At 36.9% G+C, this 16943-nt stretch overlaps 1 non-coding gene across 50 annotated transcripts in view; it reads left to right on the top strand.

Moving 5' to 3' along the window:
* The window catches only part of LOC101865767 (E3 ubiquitin-protein ligase Itchy homolog), a 179835-nt gene that overhangs the window by 146373 nt on the left and 16519 nt on the right, over positions 1–16943 (top strand). For 33 of the 50 annotated variants that reach the window (XR_012413893.1, XR_012413889.1, XR_012413888.1 and 30 more), the window contains 2 exons: positions 4041–4079; positions 10320–10415. This is a non-coding gene — a transcript (E3 ubiquitin-protein ligase Itchy homolog). Of the gene's footprint in view, positions 1–4040; positions 4080–10319; positions 10416–11083; positions 11287–16943 lie in introns of those variants that run through there. The other 17 variants (XR_010587483.2, XR_012413896.1, XR_012413898.1 and 14 more) reach the window with 2 other exon arrangements.

Below are 16943 nucleotides of genomic sequence, written 5' to 3'. Positions count from 1 at the left end.
CGCCATCTTTGTGGTTTTATCTACCTTTGGTCTTTGATGACAGTGATGTACAGATGGGGTTTTGGTGTGGATGTCCTTTCTGTTTGTTAGTTTTCCTTCTAACAGTCAGGACCCTCAGCTGCAGGTCTGTTGGAGTTTCCTGGAGGTCCACTCCAGACCACATTTTCCTAGGTATCACCAGCAGAGGCTGCAGAAGAGCAAATATTGCAGAACTGTAAATGTTGCTGCCTGATGCTTCCTCTGGAAACTTTGTCTCAGAGGGGCATCTGGCTGTATGAAGTGTCAGCTGGCCCCTACTTGGAGGTGTCTCCCAGTTAGGCTACTCGGGAGTCAGGGACCTACTTGAGGAGGCAGTCTGTCCATTCTCAGATCTCAAACTCCATGCTGGGAGAACCACTACTCTCTTCAAAGCTGTCAGACAGGGACGTTTAAGTCTGCAGAAATTTCTGCTGCCTTTTGTTCAGATATGCCCTACCCTGAGAAGTGGAGTCTACAGAGGCAGGCAGGCCTCCTTGAGCTGCGGTGGGCTCTACCCAGTTTGAGCTTCCCAGCCGCTTTGTTTATCTACTCAAGCCTCAACAATGGTGGACACCCCTCCCCCAGCCTTGCTACCGCCTTGCAGTTCAATCTCAGATTGCTGTGCTGGCAGTGAACGAGGCTCTGTGGGCATGGGACCATCCAAGCTAGGCACAGGATATAATCTCCTGGTGTGCTGTTTGCTAAGACCATTGGAAATGCACATATTAGGGTGGAGGTATCCCGATTTTCCAGGTACCATCTGTCATGGCTTCCCTTGGCTAGGAAAGGGAATTCCTGGACCCCTTGCGCTTCCCAGGTGAGACAATGCCCCGCCCTGCTTCAGCTCACACTCCGTGGGCTGCACCCACTGTCTGACAAGCCCCAGTGAGATGAAGCCGGTACCTCAGTTGGAAATGCAGAAATCACCTGTCTGCGTTGCTCATACCGGGAGCTGTAGATTGGAGCTGTTCCTATTCGGCCATCTTGGCACCCCCAGCTAGCAAGCATTTTCTATAAAGGGCCAGATAGTAAATATTTTATGTTTTGTTGGTCATACGGTCTCTGTTACAACTGTCATTACTCTTTCTACTACTCACCTCTGTCATTGTAGCCCAGAAGTAGTCATAAGTGTGCTGTATTCCAATGAAACTTTATTTACAAAAACAGGTATTGGGTAGTTCGCCCTGCAGGCTGTACTTTGCTAACTTCTTATGGAAATCTTTCAAAATTATAACTGCCTTCTGTTGAGCATCTACACATGTTATGTAATGTTATAGGCACATTGGATTGTTTTTTAGCTAATTCTTATGACAAAGAGGAAGCCAAGGCTCAGGAGACTTTAAAGTTGCAGAGTCATTCCTAGAACATAGATTTATCTCCACAGTGATGTTATACTTATTCTTACTCTGAAGTAGAATGCTCTACAAGTTTAAGAACTTTGCTTTCTATATTCTAAAAGAACTTGGTTATAAAGTTGAGCTACCTTGATCTTTCTGAAATTGTTTCATTTCAGATAGTGGCCAAAGAAAACTGACAATTTAAATTGGGGGCAACTGACTAATGGCCTCCAGGCCACCAGAATTTCCCTTAGCTGTTTGCACTGTTGAGATAACAGACATCCTTGAAACCTGCCATAGTACAGCAGTTGACTTGAAGGTCTCTCTTCTTTGACTTTTTTGAGGGGCTATGTTGGTCACTCTAGATAAGATCTTGGAAGAAACTTTAGCAGCATTCTAAGCTTCTCTTTCCAAAATTCAGAACCAGAGGCCAGCAGTACCTCAGGTCTTTGGAAAGGATAGTGGGCAAAGATAAAGTTCTTTGATGCTAAAAAGTTAATGAACAAGTTGTCCAGTTTAGCTGTCATCCTATCTTCACCACCTTAGTTCTCCTGGCCTGGAAACAAACTTGATTTATGTAGAGATTACATTCAACTCTGCCTTACATGAACAAGATGATGGATTTCTATAATCACAATATTTTATGTTATCTCTAAAGTTTTCAAAGGTGAAGAAATAATTAGGTTTAGTAAAAATGTAAGAAAGTGAATATTAGGAGCATATAGTTAATAAATGGTCTAGTATTTATTTTAGAAGTTTAAAACACATTTTCCTATTGGGTTTTTGGAGTAAAGTAAGATGATCTACATTGTTGCTGCATCCAGGCCTTTATAGTTGTAAGAAATCTTTGGAGGCTTAGTTGAGAGAAAAAGAATATATTTGAAAAAATGCATTTATCTTTCCTCATGAAAGTTGGTAGTGCTGAAACTGCAAACCTAGGACTGGGAAGGCTGTTGAAATTAGGGAAAACATCAGTGACATGGCATGTCAGTGTGTGTACTAAAGTGCTTCAGAAAAACAGAACCAGTAAGATGTAGATATCTTCAGAGACAGAGTAAGTGAGTGAGAGATTTACTATAAAAAACTGGCTTACTTGATTGTGGAGTCTGAGAAAGCCAGACCAGGGAGAGCTCAGTGTATAGTTCCAACTGGAGTCTGAAGGCCTGAGAACCAAGAAAGCCAATAGTGTAAGTTCCAGTCTGTGTACAAGTCTGAAGGCAGGAGAAACCAGTGTCCTCGTTTGAAGATAGGTAGAGAGAAAGAATTCCTTCTTACTCAATCTTTTTATTCTATTCAGGCCTTCAATAGGTTGCCCGATGCCCATCCACGTTGGAGAGACCAATCTGCTTTACTCTACTTATTCAAAAGTTAATCTCATCTAGAAATATCCTTGGAGACATACCCAGAAACAATGTTTAATCAAGCATCTGGGTCCCCATGGCCCAGTCAAGTTGATACATAAAATTAACTTTCTGTTTGTGTGTGTGTGTGTGTCTCTGTGTGTGTGTGTGTGTGTGTGTGAGAGAGAGAGAGAGAGAGAGAGAGAAAGAGAAAGAGAGGATTGAGGGGGAGAGAGAGAGAATGTGGGTAGAGATAAGAAAAACTCCACAGCCTAACCCCTCCTTCTCCTCGTTTTTAAAAAGATTTTAATTCCCTTTTTTATTTTCCAAAGACTTATCTAATTATTTATCTATTTATAATGAATAATTACTGATTGGGTATCTGTTATGTGCTAGGCATGATGCTACCACTGGGGATAAAATAATGAGTTAGACACATTGTCTTCAAGGAGGTTACTGTCTATTAGGGGAGATAAGCAAATACATCATTTAAATACTGTGTACTAAATGCTGAAACATGAGCAAGTATTAAATGCTAAGAGAATTCATAGGAAAGACATCTAATGCTACTTTGAGAGTCAGGAAAGGCTTCCTGGAGGAGATAAAATTTAAGCTAAGTAATGAAGAAGAGGGGCTTAATCAGACAAAAAACCAGGAAAATCTGTTCAAGGCAGAGGAAACAACATGAATGAGAGATGAGGATGGAGGCTTGGTCTAAACTTTCCGCATTCCATCTACATGATTCAACTGATTTCAGCATTTTTTAACATCAGGCACTTTAAAAGAAAAGCCTTTATATTGGGTGCCATGAACTAAAAGGAAAAGATGTGGCCTTAATGGTGCATTCAAAAATCTAATAACAAGAAAGTAATATTGCTTACAGATGGCACATTCTCTTCATCAGAATAAATGTGGCTGGCAGTGAGTAAAGTGATAATGGTCCTTCTTGGCTATGTTGGGTCAATTTTTGGTTACCAGTTCTAACAGAGGAAGTCATTGAGTTTAGTTGGATTCAAATCTTTTTTCCCTGCTTTACTGAGGTATAATTGACGAATAAAAATTGTATATATTTAAGATATAGAACATGCTTTGATATATGTTTACATTGTGGAATGATTATTACAATCAAGGTAGTTTACATATTCATTACCTTACATAGTAACCGTCAAATCTTTATATGAATAAGGAAGAAAGGAACTCTGGCAGTTCCACTAAGGTTCAGCTCTCTTAAAGTGCTCCTTCTAGGCCATAGCACACAGTTTATCCTTTGCTCCCAAGTCTTTTATGTTAGAAGTGGTACTAATCTCTTGTTTTCTCCTTCTCTTCCACCCTCTTTCCCCCTCAGGTGAAACAGTCACAAATGGAATATCAAGAAACATGCTATGTAAGTCCTGGTTTTGAAATACTTTGTCATCCTAAGAAGCTTGGACTTTATCCTGAGGTCAAAGAAATGAAAAATCAGATCATTCCAGCTGCAGTATGGAGAATAGAGTGAAGTGGGGTAACACTGGTGTAGTGGCACAAATTAAGCATATACGTAAGAGAGGATAATGACCTGAACTAGGGTTAAAGTAGTGGGAATGGAGATAAATAGATAGTTTGAGAGAAATTAAGAGGATAGAATGACTAGGACTTGGCAATTGACTGGATATGGGGGGCCTGGTGAATGAGAGGCAGGAGTCAAGATTGATGGTCAGGTTTCTGACTTGGGCAGTGGGTACATAGTGATGCTTGTATAAAGATTGAGAAAGTAAAAAGGAAAGTGAGTGTCAAGCAGTTTCAAGCAGCAGTCAGCTGCTAGGCTGGCTCATCACACTTCTGTAGATTCCGTTGAGAAGGAAGCAATGAGCCTAGATAGATTTAGACAGTTTATTACTCAAAGCAAAAAGGCAGCATGATCTTCATGCTTTTATGAATTCCCCAAGTCCCATGATACAGAGTGAGGCCCAGATAGATGCTGTATACACAGTGGACCTGTGTCCTCCCAATCTTATAAGAGGCTACTTGCAAACTTGCCCAAAATCATTATCCTGGAGGATGACACTATCTTTGTTATGCTGGCCAGGAAACAAATGTACTCTCTAACCCAGAAGCATATCCTGTCTTTACTCAGAGACAAATAAAAACACCATGGACAATTACCTCTCAACAGTAAGAGAATGCTTTCCGTTTTGGACATAATGAATTTGAAATGCCCACGATATCTAAATAAAGATATTCAGTAGATAATAATCTGTTTTTAAGGATATTTGGTATAGTGTTTATAGAAATGAGATAATAAAACAATAAAATATATAAACTTTGGATATGTTAATAACATGATAGTTGCTTGTAAGATAGTTACAACAGGTAGTTACTGTGTTGCCTAATTAAACATCATGATAGCATCTTAATATGTGTAAGATTTATAATTTTATCCATCACAAACTGAATTCACCTAGGCTTAGTCCTCTGCTGCTTATGAGGTTTGATGATCTGCTAACAATCTCAGAAAATGAGAGAGTTGTGTGGTGGCAGTATGTTTATAACACACTATGGAACTGGCCTTATAACTGTAACTTTTGCCTGCTTTTAGTCTAGACCAGCCCTCTTCAGTAGAAATAAGATAAGTGCAAGCCTCAAATATGAGCCATATACATAATTTAAAAATTTCTAGTAGCCACATTAAAAAACCTTAAAAGAAGCAATGAAATTAATTTTTATAATATACTTTTAAACCCAGTTTATCAAAATACTGTTTCAACATGTAATCAACATGAAATTATTAGTCAGATATTTTACATTTTTTTCATGCTAAATCTTTGAAATCCAGTGTGTATCTTACATTTACAGCTTATCTCAATTTGGACTTGATAGATTCCAAGAGCTCAATAGCTATGTGTAGCTATCGACCACTATATTGGACAGTGCAGTTCTAGACCTCAAGAACAAGAAGTTATATTTTATCATGTATGATGAATATAGTTTTTCTTTGTATGTTAGAGGACTAAATACTGTGGTATGCTTTTTATCTTAAACAGTTGAATACCGAGAATAGCTAACATTATAATGAAGAAACAAATGGCCAGTGAATTTACATGGTATTTAATTTTTTTTTTGGAGATCATGAGTTTCACTTAAAATCAGCTAGATATTACTGTGTCTAAAACAGGCATCTTGGAAAGTAAATTAGGCCTGTAGGTTGTATCATTAGGTCCTTGAGTGTAAACCACTCCAGAATTTCACTAAGTGGACCAGGTAACCAGGGGATTTAAAGTATAGTTAATGTTCATCCTTTACCCTTGGGAATACATTACATGTTGGTAGAATTTGTTCCATTATTTTATACAGTGAGGTTCCTCATCATTTTGTGGCTTGTGAACATTTACTTATTTACTATGTTGACAAATGTATTGGCTTTACAATACAGAAGCATGAAACGTCTCAAAAACCTAAAAGATTTCTGTTAAGTAATTTAATGAAAAACAGACATTGAGGGGAAAAGTCAGCCATCCTATGTGCCCTCAATACAGCAGTTGGAAATAATATACTTTTGAATGTCTGAAATATGTTAGTGGTTTTAGAAAAAGACTAGGTAAGTCATTTGAGAAACTTAAGAAGACCTACTAAGACACTGGCAATACATGGTAATAACTTACTGAGTTTGCTTTGGGTAAACTCAGTGAGTCATGGAACTTGCTATGCACTTTAGTGAGGATACCTTTAATCCTAATTGATGAAATGCAGTCACTTTGAATTGTATGTTGAGGGAATGTTCTCAGGGAAAAGTGAGTTTCTGTGCTGAATGACTGAGTTAAAGCACTTGACTAGTCATAAAGGCTGTGGGTATCCCTTTGATGTTGATTATTATCTGTGATTGTTTGTTGAGGGTTTTCTGTTTGTTTTTTAAAACACTTTGGAAAAGCAAATGGTGAATGTTACAATTTAAACAGATTTTCTTTTAGAGAATGTTTCAGAGGAAAAGACAAATAGTTCTACTTTATCCTTGTTCGTTAATGCTTTCATTTGATTTCATATTTATTGATACTAACAGCTTTAAACATTAGATTAATTCTATAACAAAGTGATACAGAATTGGATGTGCTATGGGGAATAGTATTGAATAAGGAAGACAGAAGCAGTAGGGTGGGTAGCATCTACTTTGTTTTCATGACCCAGAAGGACTATGTGTATGCCATTAGGCATTTTATGGAGTTTGTCAATCCACTATGGTAAAATAATCCAACAAGGGCTAATGCCATGTTTGTGACTTAACCATTGATCGGTTAAACCAATTGTCTTACTTTAGAATGAAACCTTGGGAATGAAGGGGTTATCATCAAAGGAGCTTTACTATAATGAAGTAGTCAGAGAAGGCCTCCCTGAGAAGAGGATGATAGTACTATGACTTGAAGGAAATGGGGGAGTGAGCCCTGATGGGGCATCAGGAGGGGCATTCTAGGTAGAGGATATGGTGGGTGCCAAGCCCTACTGCAGGAGCATACCCAGTAGTTTGCAGGAACAGTATGGTGACCGAGTAGTCATAGAAACAAAGGGGCTACTATCATTTATTGTCTTCTCTATTTTCTAGGTACTATTTATACAAACTTGACTTGAAATGAGGCAAATAGGGGGAAAAGTGTTATAGTGGAACAATCTATTTTAAACCTTAAAAATCATTGCTTGGAAATAAATCAGAAAACAAATAAAGTGATAGTACAGCTCCAGTTATGATGGGACATGTCAGAAAACCATGGGAGTCAGATCCAAGGGCTTCTCACTGGCCAAACTCAGACAATTTGAGTTTCAAAATAATGAGAATAGTAGATTTCAATCCATAAAATAAAAATAAAAAAATAATGAATTCACACTTAAATAAATAAGGGAGTAGGATACTAACTGATAAATGTAGGAGGAATGATAATGTTAGAAAATCACCATTTTGCAACCACTATAACCATTAAACAGATTATCAGTGGATGCTAAACCAGTGGATGAGAATCTGATGAAGACCAGCATATTTACAAGGTTCTAAAAAGCATCTATCTGTAGATTACTTTTTAATTACAAAGCATAAAATAGGTTTTAATTACAAAGAACTTTATAGTGGACTAACCAGGTAGATACCACCTTAACAACTTAAGTAATCAGAGTTAACATTGCCAATAATTGGACAAACCAACATCACATACTTCCTGATGTGATTCACTGAGAAGAACACAACATCATTTACATAATATTGCTGTCAAAATTATGTAACCTAAATCTAATTATAAAAAAAATTAGACAAGCCCAAATTGAGGGATTTTTACAAAGGAAATTGCATGTAGTATTTACAAAGGTCAATGTTGTGAAACACAAGGAAGGATGATTCTGGACCAGAAAAACAAAAATTGCCCATACAGCACATTTTGGGGGCAATTGGAAAAATTAAAATAAGTTCTACATATTACATTAGATAATAGCATTATATCAATATTAAATTTCCTGTTTTTGATTATTGTACTTTGACCCTGTAAGTGAGTATCTTTTTTCTTGGGAAAGGCACACAGAACTGCTTACAGGTAATGAAATATGGTATCTGAAATTTACTCTCAAACAATTTAGAGAAAAAAGTTATACATAGAGAAGAGAAGGGGAAGGGGAAGGGCAAGAAAGAATGATATAGCAATTGTGTCAAAATGTTAACAATGTGGGTCAAACACATACAGGAGTTCTTTATACAATGCCTGAAACTTTTCTATAAGTTTAAAATTATTTGAAAATAAAAAGTTGGAAACAAAATGTGGTAGTGGGCTGGATGAATTGGGCCAGGAACTCCCCTTCTGTTTGGTGCCCCTCTTCGTCCGTTTTCTTTTAAGAAGGACCCTGGGGCACCCCTGAAAATAATTTGAAGATCATTGCACTAAACTGATCATCCCTTCCAGCAATGAAAAAAGGCAAAAGCCAATAGTTTTATAGGTAATAAGAAAGGACACGCTAATATTTCATTAGCTGTAAGAAGAGACTACTTGTCCTTTTAATTTTAAATATTGCTAACGTGCAGATATTATTGGTAAATATCGATAGACACCAAAAAAAGAGCATATGGGAAAAAAAGAGCATATGGAAGAAAATAAGGCAAAGTCTATACTTGGCCTGAGGGCTCTGGGAATTGTGAGGGAGTCTGCGTGTAGGTCATTAGGAAGATTTTTAAGTAGCGGCAATAAATTTTACTTTTGGTAAAAGTAAATACATGAAACTGAAATGAGGCATAGGAAGGAGTGAAATGTGGAAACTCTGATCAGCATAATTTAAGTTTATAATCATAGTAAGGATGGCTCCTCTCACTAAATGACAAGGTCATAGTGACCTTTAAAAGCTAGAAGACAGATGAAAAATGATTCAGAATAGACAAGGAAGCAGTCAAAAGCATTGAGCAATGTCAAAAGCATCCTACTTCAGGCCACTTTAACACTTGTACTGAGTCGGTACCATCTATATACAGTCATGCGCTACATAATGTCATAGGTTTGTATAAGTCCATCCTATGATGTTCACATAATGATGAAATTGCCTAACGATGCATTTCTCAGAACATATCCCTGTTGTTAAGCAATGTGTGACTGTACTTGGAGATAGCATTCATTACATCAAAAGAGAGGAACCCTGCCTGAGCCAGGTATCATTTCTTTGTTTCTTAGAGTTAACAACATAATCCCCAGTCAGTATAGTACTTTGAGAAGAACATAATTTGAAGGTCTAGAAAACAATGTGGAACTACTGGAATTATGGAATTATCATAGGCATGTAATTAGCATATAGATTGTTTTAGGTTGACTATAAGGGAATTCTAATTTCCTTAAAGGAAAAAACCCAACAAAGGAGAAGAAAATAAATTATCTTTTGACCTAATTCGTGTGCTAAATACTAAAACTTTATATCTCACTGAGAGATAAGATATAACAAAAGTGGGGAAATTACTCTATAAGATATGAGGGAACTTTGTTTTCAAAACTGCCACAATGTATCAGAAATTATAAGGGGTGGTCATGGCATAGGTGAAGCATGAAAATATACTTTATTAAAAGTCGAATAATGCATATATCAAAATGAACAAGAAGAGCAGTAATGCTCACAATGTGTCAGTGATCGCATGTACAAAACCTGTGGTTTCTTGGCTATTTGGAAAATAATAAAATGAAAAATGACTTTTAATGGACAAATGTGATATACTATTATAAAATGAGCCTTTCTTAAAGATTAGGAAAAATAGAAATTACACAAAAAGATATGAGAAAATCTGTAATTTAAACCTTTGTGGGCATGGTATGAGAGCAGGTAGTACCAAATTAAGGAGGAAAACAATGCTGACAAAAGAAGCTGGAATTGTAGGCAGCATACAGGCAGGGTGCTTTGTGAAGTTCTGCCAGGGAACAGCTATGAAGCATCAGCAGTAGTTGGAATGAAGAAATAGGGGAATGGATAGTTTAATGACCATTTAAAATAGTTACTTTTCTCTCTAAGATACGATAAGAAGGGTAACCAAACCCAATGCTCCAGAACACAAGTGATTGGCTAAAGGAGTCAGGAAGAAGCGTTTGTTGTTCTAGTTGGTGTAGCCTTGCTCAACTACTTAGGTACCGTCTATGTGTTCCTTTCCTAGCACCAGGTATTATCTACTGCTGTCTGCAGAATTCAGACATGGAGGGCTCAATGGTGTCCCCTGGTCTTTGGAACATTCTGTATTTTAATGATCATGGTAAGTGCTTGGAAAATATGGAGCAAATACAGAGATGTTGGTGTTTCAGTAGAATTAATGACCATGTCTGCTTTTTGACTGGTGTTTTCATTGAAATCATCAGGTCTAGTTATGATTTCCTAGTCAAATTTTACTAAAACAATTGACTATATATAAAACATCTGACATTTTTTATTCTTATAATGGACTAGGTCTTAAACACTGAACCACAGTTCTGCCCAATGAAAAGCACAGGTGTTCTAACAAGAAATAATAATAAATAAGATGTGGTATTTTTATTTTGTCAAGTAGTATACACGCATATAGTGCATGCAGGGATTCAGAATACAAGATTGCTTTAACAGCAATCAAATTTTGGTAGAATTTACTTGATTTTAACATCTTCCTTTTAGGCTGGTATTTTAAAGAAGATCAGAAAAATTACTCATTCTGGGAACAAAGACTTTTGAAAGCTGTCAGCTTACTGACAGTTATGATGAGCATTTATTTCAGGCTTATAAAACATATTAATCAAACTCATTTACAGTGTGATGGTCCAAAGAGGGTTATTTTATTTTTGAGAGATACTTTAAGTAAGTGAAGAGCACTGGTAACATATACTTCATTGATACAAAGAAAAATGTGTTTTTCGTCTTCAAAATGAGTAAATACTTTTCTTGGGTTTACAGAATGAAGCATACTGCAGGATTCTGTTTATTACAAGACTATTTGCAAAAGACCTATGCACCATTCATTGCACCTTGAAAAACACTTGAAAATATGGGTTGCATTTGCAAACTTCAATGTATGACATGGAAATCTGGCAAGCTGCCTGGCATCTACTTAAAGGATTGTCATTCTGGGAAAAATAAATTTCTCTAACTAGACAAAAGTCAATGTTTTCATGTTTTACTGCAATCAAACTGATAGAGCTGACAATTTAATGTCTCAACACTTAAAATATCTGTGGATAATCAGTTACCTCAATCAATCATAAACACAAATCCGTCTATTTTCAAAGCTTGTGTCTGTGACTAAGATATAAAACAGTTTGGTGAGACCCATCCCCCACAACACCTCATCATCTCCCCCCACCATCATCTCAGTAGTCCTGATTTGTCTTTAGCTATGCAGATATTTATACACATTATGCATCTGAAAATAACTTTTAACAACTCAAGTGTGATCAAATTTAGAAAGTTTTCTTTCACTGTCCTGTTTTATTTAATTTTTATGGGTAGTTTATAGCCTGTATGCCTGTCAGAAAAATGTGTAACTGTGCTGGCATTCCAGCTGAAGACATCATTACGAGTGAAAAAATGCTCAAGGCTTTTTCAAAGTGGGTGCTGAAACATACATTTCCCTTCTCTGACTCCAGGGGATGCTGGTAGCTACCCCAAACAGAGGTATTTTCGGGTCAAATGGTATAGTGCTGGCCCCTTAGGATTTCCTGGCAGGCACACCGGATGGCTCGTTTCTGGACACTCATCGTAATGATGATGATGATGATGATGATGATAAAGCAAGGGAGACAGTGACAACACAAGAAGGTGCCTGAGAAATTGGATTCCAGGTAGGTCTAGATTTGGCAGAACTGACAGGTTCAGTTCACTAAGCTTTGGTATTGATAATGACGGGAAACTTCAGACAGTTTTAGAAATCTGTTTCTATTAAGATATGCCATGGCATTTCTGCAACATGAGAACAAGTTTACTGGGGCACACCATTCTTTCAGCATAATAAGAATTGATGTGAGAATTTTACATTCCTAACAGATAATTACTCTGAATACTGAATAAGCCAAATTTCTTGTTTGGAGTATTTTTTGATATATTTTTAATGTAATGGTGTATATGTGTGTATATGTATGTATCGACACACACATTCACCACCAATGCTTCCTTTTTGTTTCTTTGATTATTTGGAGCTTTGCAATCAAACTAAGCAGTTTTAGAACCCTTGGGGCAGCATCTTTTAGTTCCCCGTCAGGCAGCGTTGCAAAACAATCAATCTTGCTCTCACTCTCACTTGGCGGAAGTGCCACGACACGAAGAGTGCAGTGCTTTGCTCTTGCCATGAAGCCTGGGTGACAAAAGTTTTTACAAGAAGCTGACTGTATTTGGGGTTATGAATATGCAATGACTCTCATTAGTATTGAAGCACCAGAGCAGGGGCTGACATCCCCCGCCACTCTGAGTTGCTGCAGAATCGGCTAATGAATTGTCTCGCTCCCTCACTCACACAGTCTGCTGTTGTGGCTCCTGAGTTCCAAGGGGAGTTGCCCATTTTGAGAAGACCATTGACTGCAAAAATTAATTGTCAAGGACTACTCTTGATTTCATGAAACAACGTGTAGACAGTGCTTAGATTGTCAAAACAGAAAAGCACTAAACTCTGTATAAGATAATATCATGAATAGAAAAATTTAGAGAGAGACACAAGAAGGTATATATTATGTACTTATATTCATCAGTGTGTACAGATATGCTTCCATCCTGGATCGTTGTACAATATGTGTGACTGTATGTAGATGAAACCAAGTCACAGAAACCTGACATTCTGTTGGTTTGTCTATTATCCTTCCAAATGGAACAAAAAGAGATGATAGAAAATTCCCAGAATGAATAGGGTTGAAACACAAAGACATTCCATCAATTCTTTACCATATTCTTTCTTTTGTATTCTTGGGTCTCTGCCAAACATTTTGCAGCTCATACACATACCATCTTTCATGAATATGTTACTGATAAGGATATGTTTATAGCCATTGATTAAGATATCTGAGCTGATTTGCAGTGTGTAAGAAGATGCAAAAGAGCTCAGAAACCATTTAGAATGTCCCCTTTCAATAGAATAAATTAAATGTGGTTTTCCACATCCCTCCTCCCTTGAAATTTCCTTTCAACTAGAAGAGCACTTCTGTGACTTGCTGCAGATTGTAAAGGATGGATTGAATTGAAATTGATAATATATGCTAAAAGGTAAGGGATATTTTGTAAGCTGTGCAAATATGGCAGTGAACAAAGAGTTAAACTCTTATATTAGGATGCTTGCTTCTGTGGTCATTTATTAATCTGCAATGGAAAGTCATCCCTTGCAAGGAAGTAGATATTTGTTATTTTATAGAGTTTTAGAGGTTAGTGTTATTATAATTGCTGTATCTGTTTGACCCATCACTGGAAACAAGAAAAAATAAAGTGAAAGAACCATGTAAATATAAGAGTACCAAGAATGAGTATAGCATAAAAATAAATGCAGCTCTGACAAAAGTGGCTCAAGTATCATACATCAAACACTTGTTACCTCTGCTGCCTTTAGTGACTGCACATGACTAAGAACAAATCAGTGATAAAATCTTAAGAAAGATGAAACCAGTCTGGGCCGTTGCAAAGACCATTAGTCATTCTACAAAGCCATAATATTATTTGTTCAAGTAATCCTTGGCTTCCTATTTAATGGACATAATATGCACTCCATTCCTAGTTCAAAGCCACAAAGGGAATTTTAAAAAATTGGATACGTCTTAGAGAGGACCAGTCAGACCTGATCACAAAACAAGCTGCTAAATTATTCAGTTTTATTACTAAATTTGCATTCTAGCTGTACTTCAATGCAAGTATAGGGTTTAAAATTTTTACTGTTTTAAAAATACTTATATAATCAGAAATGAAGTACCTATACAATCACAAGCATTTCCTGATTTTTCTGATGCCATTTCCCTACATATCCAAATATTTTCTATTACAAGACAAGAGTCTACCTGGGTAGATTAGGATAAACTAACTCTTATGGAGCACACTTGCATTTTAAAATACAAGAGTGGAAACAGATCCATTGGAACAATTATGGCTAAGCACAACCCATTCAGGTTTGATAGAAATATTAATATCTGTTACTATGAATAAGATAATCACATTACAAGTGAAAATAGTTTTAATTGAAATATGGTAGTTTTGATTTGGCACTGTAATTAGCATCTGTATTTAAAACTTTGTGACTGCTGTGAACATTATTTATGGAAGGTTTATATTAATATAATTTGGTGCTTGTTGCTTGTATCAAATATTGGTGTCTAATGAAATAAAATGCAAGTAACTTGGGCTTCTCACATTTTTATGAGTGATTTGCTGACAGTCATTTGCTGTACCTCCTTTTCTACACACAACCATAATACAATTGTAAGAGCAGGTGAAACAATATATTACATTGTTTCTATTTATATTATATTAAGCTGTCTTACTACAAACCTGAAATAGAATTTGGATACTTAACAAGAGAAAAGCAAATATGCATATGGATTTAGGCAATTATTTGATTTCTCATTCTATACTCTATAGCATCCAAAACCATATTTAGTATTTTGATATAGTTTATGAAGTGGACCCAGAATTGGAGTACCCTATAGCAGACAAAGTGCTGGAAGTCACAGACACATTCATCCTCCCTCACTCCCTCTCCCCCGACCTCTCTCTCTCTCTCTTTCTCTCTCTCTTTCACATACACATGTATGCTCTCACAATGGGGAGGGAAAAGAATGAAGAAGAGTTCAGCCTTTGATGAACTTACCTAGAATTTTGCCATTAGAAACTATTTTAATTTAAAAACATACATGTAAATTTTGTCCTTTATAGTTTACTATTTTTTAAATTTACATGTGAATGTGGGGCACCATAGTCATTTCAGTCTTTAGGATCTTTAGAGGTCTTGGTCTGAACTTGGACAGACCAAAGAATTTACTGTCAGCAAGTGCTATTTATACATTTCCTTGTCAGCCATGAATTAACAATTATTGAGTACAAATCTGGGTGCTGAGGGTAGGGAGAGGTGGACTAGGAAAATACAGAAAACAGAATCTTGGGTACCAGGAAGTTTATAATGTAGCTGGGGTGAAAGATCATGGGTAACAGTGGAGTCTCATTTACAGGGCTAGATGTGAACAGTAGATTGGTTTAGTGCTCCCAAAGTGCAGAAGTGTTTCAGAGTTGTCACTGAGATGTGAGAACAGCCTCAGGAGGGACAAGTATAGGGACTTCTCATAGGAGTTCCTGCTTGGATTTTGGAAAATTAAACATTTTATTAAAACTTGGCTTTACTTTGAAACGATATAAGTGTGTCTAAAACTCATTTTATTTTGATTTCAGTGGCAACATTTCCTTTAGAAGTGATATAATTTACAGTTTATAATTGTGCGTTTTGTAGTGTTCTTTAAATTTTTATCATTAAAAAAAAATTGTATCCTTAGGTAGGGAGGAAAAAATTTGTTTACTACAATTACAGTTGCCCCTTTTAAATGAAGGACAAGGGCAAAGGATTATACATGAAAAAGATCAGAGTAACATTTAAATAACTCCGTTTCTTCCTTAACTAACTCTTCAGTAGTCTTGCCTAGGTATACTTATAAATGGTGATTCCATATCAATGCCCAGAAAAATTATGCAAGTATGGACATATTGATGCCCAGCAAAAATTATGCAAGTCCCAGAGTCCTAAATTATGCAGTTCCCAAGTCCTGTATTACCAGAAATGGTCATTATATGCCCTAGGTGGGGAGCCTTTTATTACTTGGTAGGGTCTCTAAAAACTGATGTAACTGTTTAATTACTAGCCACAAGTCCAGCTCTCAGTAAAACTGCGAAGTTGTTTATCTGCCTCTCTTTTCTTTGACACTCTTCTTCCTTTTACCTTTTTCCCACTCTCCTCAGATGGCAATAAAAAGGGCTTGCGGTTACCCCTGGCAGAGGCGTTTGCTTTTTAAACAGGAGACTTCGTGATTTGATATAAGTGTTGGGTGTATGGCAGGCACTGTGCTAGCTGCTTTACATGGGTTACTGCAACACAGATAATTGTATGGATGAAAAAAGTAGTGCAGAGACACGCACAAAATGAATTGTCAGTATCACACAGGTAGTTAGGTTTTGAGTCCTAGTAGTATTTTTGACTCCAGAACCTATGTTGTTTGTATTACATCAAAACATATTCAGACCTTGAATAAATTATGCTGGAAGTTCAGGCTTTGTGCCAGTCCCACAGGAAAAAATGCTTTTGGCTCGGAGCATTGCCCTGCCTGGTGCTCTTCAAATGAGATGAGGTGGGCCGGGTGTGGTGGCTGACGCCTGTAATTCCAGCACTTTTGGAGGTCAGGGTGGAAGGGTCACTTGAGATCAGGAGTTTGAGACCAGCCTGGCCAACATGGTGAAACCCCGTGTCTACTAAAAATACAAAAAGTAGCCAGGCATGGTGATATGTGCCTGTAATCCCAGCTACTTGGGAGGCTGAGGCACAAGAATACCTTGAACCCGGGAGGCAGAGGTTGCAGTGAACCAAGATGGCACCACTGCACTCCAGCCTGGATGACAGAGCAAGACTCTATCTTAAAAAAAAAAAAAAAAAAAAAAATAGATGAGATAGATCTAATTAGTTCTGCTAACTCATGAGGCCAGTTTTGTATTTGCACCTTAAATCTGTTTTAATGTAGGCATATTCCAGGGAGACTTTAATCTTTGTTTTAAATTAATTTAATTTCTTAAACGTTTATTGAATGCCTGTTCT

This window comes from Macaca fascicularis, chromosome 6, assembly GCF_037993035.2.
Source record: "Macaca fascicularis isolate 582-1 chromosome 6, T2T-MFA8v1.1".
In the NCBI taxonomy this organism is placed as follows: domain Eukaryota; kingdom Metazoa; phylum Chordata; class Mammalia; order Primates; family Cercopithecidae; genus Macaca; species Macaca fascicularis.
This window is presented reverse-complemented; position numbering and strand designations above follow the sequence as displayed.